This window comes from Camellia sinensis, chromosome 9, assembly GCF_055761805.1.
Source record: "Camellia sinensis isolate YWXY chromosome 9, ASM5576180v1, whole genome shotgun sequence".
NCBI lineage: Eukaryota > Viridiplantae > Streptophyta > Magnoliopsida > Ericales > Theaceae > Camellia > Camellia sinensis.
The window spans coordinates 23,518,049-23,525,627 of NC_138969.1; the positions used below are offsets into that span (position 1 = coordinate 23,518,049).

Genomic DNA, 7,579 nt, shown 5'->3' on the forward strand with positions numbered 1-7,579 from the left:
TGACTAAAAATTTAATTGGCAATAGACCTATTCGCGACCAAACTCTTTGGTTGCCAAAATTAACAATTTTACCAACTAATTATTTAGTCGCCAAATGTACCATTTTGCCTACCAACATTTTGGTCGGCAAAACTACAATTTGGTCGCCAACATCCAACAAAATAAACCTGTAATTGAAGACAAATATTTCATTCAATCAATTCAATATAATCTGTAATTAAAAAGAATCATTCATACCAACAAAGTATCTGAATCATGAACATTCAACGAAATATATAAATCATCCAATCCTGAACCTGTTTAATAAAAGTCATCAACTATTACAAGTTTTCATAAAAAAGAGTAGAAGAAAATTATATCATCCTAACAGCATGCCTTAGAAAAGAGAACTGAGAGGGTATCCTGGTCTGGCACTACTGAACCTTTTGGCACTTATATTGCTGAAGCTCAGCCTAGGGAGAATTATTACAAACAAAAACAAAAACAAGAAACATAACCTGGCCTAAACCTAATTTCATACACATTTCCTCTTTTTTTTTCCAAATCTATTCTCACATTCAAGGTTGTTAAAATCGGGATCCTAATTAAGATCGGTGAGAGGGTCTAGTGAATCGGATCGTAGGATCGGATCGAGGATCGTAAGATCCTACTTTTTATTAAAAAAAAAGATAAAAATTAAAATTAAAATGATACATATTAAAAATAAGGTGAAAAATCATAAAATCTACGATCCTACTTGCGATCCTACACGATCCCATGCGATCCTACACGATCCTACTTGCGATCCTGTTATAACATTGATCCTACAACGATCTGGATCGTTTTGGCAAAGTAGGATCGTAAGATCGTACGATCCTACAATCCGGATCGCGATTTTAACTACCATGCTCACATTCCCAACCAAACACAATGTAAATCTAACACTCAACACCAAACTCAAAAATAAAATTATTTTTATGAGTGGATGGTCTCTAATTATTTTGATTTTAACTTACCAAAAGTCATCTAAATCTTACACTTAATACCAAAACCAAAAACAAAACTACTGGGTGAGTTCAAAGTAATTGATTTCATCACCAAACTTCTCCAGTCAATTAAGTTGAAGCCAAAGAGTCAGTACTTCAAGTGAAACAAGCAGAACAAATGAGGCCAACGGGACAAAATGAACCCTCAGCTTTTGATTCAAATAAAATCAAAGATATGTCTTGTCTTGTGTTCCCAAGCCCACCACACCAGTGTTCCATATTCTCTGTAGACAGACCATCAGAAAGACAACAAGGTTAGAAAATAAAAGGGACATGAAAACCCAAATTAACATTTACTGGCATCTAAAATAAACCAGGTCTCTATAACCCATTAATTTGGTTTAAATACTTGAGGACCTGTCTGTGTTTCATTACAGTGATTACCCTGCCATGTGCTTGTGATTCAAAGTTCAAACAGTTTCTAATTGCGTTTCACCACACAGGCAGCAATCATCCGTCTCCAAAAAAAAAAAAAAAGTGATTATCCCTCACCTGCAGTTATAAGTGTATGAGACAGGTTGAGTTCTCAAAATCTCTTTTCTGAAAATTTTGAAAATTAGTTTGATGGATAAAAAATAAAACTCGTACACAGTTCAAAAGGATGATACATTATAAGGGATTGCAGAGATTCTATCTGCGAAAGTGAGCACAATTGAGAACTTGAATCAAAGACTAACCCAAGATCCAAGTTACATAGATGTCTTCAGGGTGTCGTTTGTATCAAGGGAGAAGAGAGGAACTCAAGTCTCCGGGCAAAGTGAGTGAATTTCTTCATCTTGAAAGTTTCCTTAAGACAATCCTTCCAACATTCAAGTAAAACTTACTTGTGTTGTAATTCATACCAGGAAAAACTGGACAACAATCATCTACATATTGTCAGGCGTGACTCTAATTTCAGCGGCCATGTTGATCTTATTCCTCCTTAGAAGAAAGAAAATCCAGGGAAAGAGCGAAGAAGAACCAAATGCAATCATCAAAAGGCCATGTGCCAAGAGATTTACCTTGCAGAACCAATTTGAAATAAAAGATACTGAAGGTCAGACCAATTTGTACTACTAACTTTAAAACAACTAGGTCCAATTAAAGAATTTCAAAAATGCTTCGCAAACAGTCTCAACTAGAATCCTGTACATACTGAATGGACAATTGACCATTAGTAACAATGGTATAATAGCGGCAATTCTGCTATAAAATTTGTTATATGGACTGTCTGTTTGTATATAAGTACTGAAAATGTTTCCAGAAACAAAGGCATATCCATAATTTTTCTGAATTCCTGACCCGCAAGTCTTTTTTTTTGTACCCAAATCGTCTCAACTACTTTTTGAGATATAAATTGACAAGAATTTCAACGAGTCAAATTAATTATCATTTGGAAGCAATTGATTAATATTATTAGGCCCAACTGCTTGGAACAGATGTTACAAGAATCAAGTCCGAGAAGCCAGTTAAATTTAGTCTGGACGAGATTGCCGAAGCTGCAATTAACTTTGATGAAACCAGGAAAATAGGAAAGGGTGGATGTGGAAGTGTATACTTTGGCATCATAGGAAAAAGGGTATATGATAGGTCTAATTGTTTCTAAAGTTGTGTAAACATTTCTTAAACAATTTGGTTATTTCGCTTTGAACACTCAAAAGTCTAGAACCTTGGATTGCTTATATAACCAACAGGAAGTTGCAATAAAGAAGATGAAATCTAGCAAGTCAAAGGAATTTCTTGTGGAGCTGAAGGTTTTATGCAAGATTCATCATATAAATGTTGTAAGTAATTGACACTAACAAGTAATTAAAAATTGTGATAAAATGTGTTAACAACTCCGGTGGTCAAACCTACTTTTCAGGTGGAACTGCTGGGATACGCAAGTGGGGACAACCACCTCTATGTAGTATATGAGTGTTTCCAGAATGGATCCCTCAATGACCATCTTCATGATCCTTCGCTCAAAGGTAATTAAACAATTGATCCACGTGCCTCTTTTACCTTTAACATTTCAGATGCTTAAATTTTCTAAGGAAGAACGTGCATATGAGAAGTTAGAATGATCTAAGACTTATTCCTAATTGACCATCACACAATCAAAGAGGAAGTAAAGATAATCTCAATGCGTTATTATTGAAATATATGCACAACTAGATCAACAAAAAAACTTGGATCACAATAAATCTAAAGCCATTGTACAAACTCCAGTATGTATTCTAGAAACACTGCAGTTCATTTACCAATTAAAAAACAGTACCTGAAAATGAGTTTGTGAAGAAATTTTTTGAGAGAATTAGTGAACTAGGTTCACTCTTTTCCCTTTTTTTTGTTTTTTTTAGTAGCTCAAGTCTTGATAACTAGTGCTCTATAGATGAAAGTGATAACTGAAAATTAAGAACTATTGGCAATGATCAAGTTCTCTATAGGGGAACACTTATTGATCCTTCAAGCATAGATTTTGCTCTCCCTCACATGATATGCATTTTACTTTTTCCATTTAGTGGTGCAATATTAGAACTCTAAAAATATATACTTACAAGGTTATTGTACGATATATCCAGCAAAATTGTGATCCTCCCGCAGGAGGTTACCTCTTTATAGAAAGGTTCAACAACCTCTTTTTTAATTTCAAATCTTTAGCAAATGCCAGTGCTCAGGTAGAAAATCCGTGTCCTTGCACAGAAACAGTAATTTTAGAACTATCTCCGAGTTGCACCAACTATGGCATTCCAGTTTCAGACTAATTCAATCAAGAGTATTTTCTCCAGAGTAGACTATGTTTTCTTTTTAAGTTAAGCCCTGTTCTAGATTCCTAAAAAACCATGAGAATTTTCCAAGAAAACCTTCAACTATATGTGAGCATCTTTTTCAAAGCCACTTCCTAAAAATGTGTACTCGAAAACTCATTCCAAAGTGCTTTCTCAAAACCTAGTTTTAACTCTCAAAACCTTACATAATCCAAAACACATGACTCCATTAATTGTCCCTTCAATATATTTTCACTTTGGCTTCCTTCCATTTTTTTCGTTTTAAAAAACATATTTCTGAACTGATCTTTTGCAAAAGGGTATGTGAACAACATCTTGTCATCACACTTTTGTTCAAATAAAAATACTACTCAATATTCAACACTAGACCTACCTAAACAGTAAACATTTAGTCCTAAAACATGGTTTCATCATCTCTTCTCAATGCTACTTGATTACTTGTTTTTCTAAAGGAGTGGAAATCTGAATTTTATTATTCTACCCCTAGTATTACTTTTGGTTGAAAATTCCACAAATTTTCATGAATTCATCCCACTTCCATACCTGACTGAAGTTTTAATCCAGGTCAGTGATAGCCAGTTCAAAGTTATTGAGTTTGAGCAATCTTCTCAGACAAATTTTGAAGAGATTACAGTTCAAACAAAGTCAAATTGCATTATCCATATCTCTAATATTAAATAATTTCACAAAAAAATATACCATTTAATGAAGGAAAACTCGATATGTAATAATTAAGACTTATCTTGTTTGAAGGAAATCAAATTCATATGAAAGAATCAGAAAAAATTTAGGCTGAAGAGGGGGTTTAGAATATAACAATGCAAAGTTTTCTTATGTATAAACTTACCAGCTTTGTCATTGCCTATGAACAACTGTTCTAAGTTCTTGTTTGTATGAGTACATTAAAATTTTGTCTACAAAGATTAAACCTCAGTTACAAAAACCTCACAGTATTCACAGATAAAACCTCAATTACAAAAAAATAAAAAATAAAAATCCATATCAGTTCGAACAAGTGTCTGCAAAAGCACAAAATGTAACAAAAACTCATTTATTCTTTCAAATTTTCTTCTTCTTTAACTCAATTTTCTGAGCAGTCAAACAGATATAAGTGAGAAATCCATGAAAATTCAAGGGAGTAAAAAAAAAGTGAACAAAAAAAATATAAATGTACATACCCAGACAAAACTCAATGGTATAAAAGAGAGAAGGAGGTCAGTGAAGGAACTGAAATTTTGACGAATTGGTAGATCATTCAGAGTTCTGGTGAAGCTTTTAGTGCCTGAAAACAAATTCATGAGAGAGATTACAAGGAGAGAGAGAGAGAGAGAAGAAGAAGAAGAAGAATGACGAATTGGTAGATCATTCAGAGTTCTGGTGAAGCTTTTAGTGCCTGAAAACAAATTCATGAGAGAGATTACAAGGAGAGAGAGAGAGAGGAGAAGAAGAAGAAGAAGAAGAAGAAGAGAGGAATGAGAGCAGATGGAGACCATAGCACCTGTACATACACAATCAATGGATTAGGGCTTTGAAACTAATGGAAGAGAAAGGGAAAAGAGGGGGAAATGTATCAAACGACTAAGATCAAACACATATTTAGGACATGAAACCCATAGAACTTTAGAAATCAAACCACAACAACCAAACCAAATTCACAAATTAACATGAAATTAAACTGAATCAAGCATATAAAACCCTAGAGCAACAGTTAGAAAGGGGGGAGTAGAGGAAGGGAGAGAGAGAGAGAGAGAGAGAGGGCTCGAGCTAGCGAGAGAGAGTGACAGACCGACAGACAGATCGAGAGTGAGAGGGCAAGCAAGCACGAGCGCGCAAGAGAGAGAGAGAGCACCTGTGATCTGCTGCGGTGGCAGTGGCAGTGGCAGCGGTGGTGGCGGTGTGCGACGTACCGTAAGCGACAGTGCGGTGAGGTGAGGTGGGGTGAGGTTTGGTGTTGAAGAAGAATCTGTGTGCGAGAGAGGACAATCTGATTGGTTTAAATAGAGAACAGGCGGGGGCAAAATTCGTTTCCCTCTAAAATTTTCACACCTTTGGCAACAAATTGGTTTTTGGTCGGCAAATGTTAATAATAGGCAATTAAAATTTTTTTGTAGCTAAAGCTTAATCAGCGGCAACTAAAATATTAGTCGGCAAAAGTATTAATTTGGCAACTAACTTTTTTTTTGGTTGGAAAAAATGAATATACTATGACTAATTTTTTTTAATCACCAAAACTTAATATTTCCCGACCAAAATTTTAGTAGTTATTCCCTAAACCAAGGCTGACTAATATACTTTTTAGTTGTCAAAAGCGATATTTTTAGTTACTAAATTCCTTTTAGTCACTAAATTTGGTCGCCAAAAGTGTAAAGTGTAAAATTCCTTGTAGTCACTAAATTAACGCCGACCAAACCTTAGTCGATATTTGCCAAAATTTAGTTTAATACTATCAAAACGACGCAGTTTTATTATTTGCGATCAAAATATTTTAGTCGCTAAAAGTTTTTTCATTTCCACTTTTTTTTGTCTTCCGTCTTCGATTTTTGCCGACCAAATTTCAATTTTGGTCATAGAAAATTATATTTTGGCAACTAAAAAATATTAGTCGGCAAAACTTCAAACCTTTGCCGACCAAATTTTTATTTAGTCACCAAATGAAAATTTTTTGCTACTAAAATAGCAAATTGGTAGCTAAAAATCACTTTTTGGCAACAAAATATTTTTAGTTTGTAATAGTATCGAGTTTTAGCTACAAAAATTTTTTTGGTCGGCAAATGTCAGTTTTTTGCTACCAAAATATTTTTAGTCGACAAAAGTGGTTGACAAATGTGTATTTTTAGTTGACCAAAATATTTTTTGCAACCAAAATATTTTCCTCCTTTTTTAAGATGTTATAAAGTATAAACATATTTTCCATGGAGTATTTTCTAGTGCAAAAGAGACAGATACAACGTTACTTTCCCTTGATAAAAATAGAGCCCAAAGTGAATATTAACTACCACAATTCCATTGAATCATTATAACTTGAAGGACCCCGAGTTATTTTAGAAAAGCTTTGCAACCAAACAAGCTATTTGTGTACAATAATTTTCAAAAAAAAATTGTCAAGGTGGGAAACCTTCATGACGAATTCACAGGACTCGGACATAATACATGTATCACAATTACTGAGAAAATCGAGTAAAAAGAAAAGAACTCACATTGTGAATCATAGATAAATTTCACTATTTAGGGTTAGAGAAAACCGAAGCTCCGCAACCAAATACGTAGAAGAAATATTCTTAACACAAATATTTTTTTCTTCCTTTTTTATTTTATTTTATTTTTTTTATCAATTTCTCAACAACCAAACATATGGAAATAGGTAAAATCAGAAATTCTTGATAGAGAACAATAACAATGGCAAAAGGAACACACTTGGTCCATCAATGATTTGAATTGATCAATTGCTTCTTGAGTTACAGCTCCTATTGCTCTTCTCTTTCATCAAATGTAGACAATGATCGAATTTACCACTTGGAGCAACAAAATTGTGGAGTTAAACAGAACTTGGAGCTTATACATGCTTCAAAGTTAGAAAAAGAGTAAAACCCTAAAATGATTTTATCAAAATCCTATAACATCAAAAATAAAATTAAACCCTAGATCCGCGATGGTAAGAGAAGGGAGAGAGAGAGAGAGAGAGAAAGAAAGAAAGAAAGTAAATTTTTGTTTTTCATTTGGCAACTAAATAATTTTAGTAGCCAAAACTAATTCTACAGCGACTAAATTTTTTTTTTTATCATTGAAAATAAATTTTTGGTGACC

The 7,579-nt window shown here is 33.8% G+C and overlaps 1 long non-coding RNA gene across 10 annotated transcripts; it reads right to left on the reverse strand.

Moving 5' to 3' along the window:
* Positions 1–234: 234 nt before the first annotated feature.
* Positions 235–5,815, reverse strand: LOC145798500 (uncharacterized). Of its 10 annotated transcripts, XR_014339444.1 has the most exons (6): positions 5,625–5,815; positions 4,954–5,057; positions 2,862–3,680; positions 1,703–2,026; positions 1,518–1,565; positions 235–1,249 (listed from the first exon to the last, which is right to left on the reverse strand). It is a non-coding gene; the product is annotated as an uncharacterized LOC145798500 (long non-coding RNA). The 10 variants fall into 10 exon arrangements; XR_014339439.1 differs by having other exon boundaries at positions 1,703–3,680; positions 4,954–5,273; XR_014339438.1 differs by having other exon boundaries at positions 1,703–3,680; positions 5,625–5,814.
* Between the last annotated feature and the right edge of the window lie 1,764 nt (positions 5,816–7,579).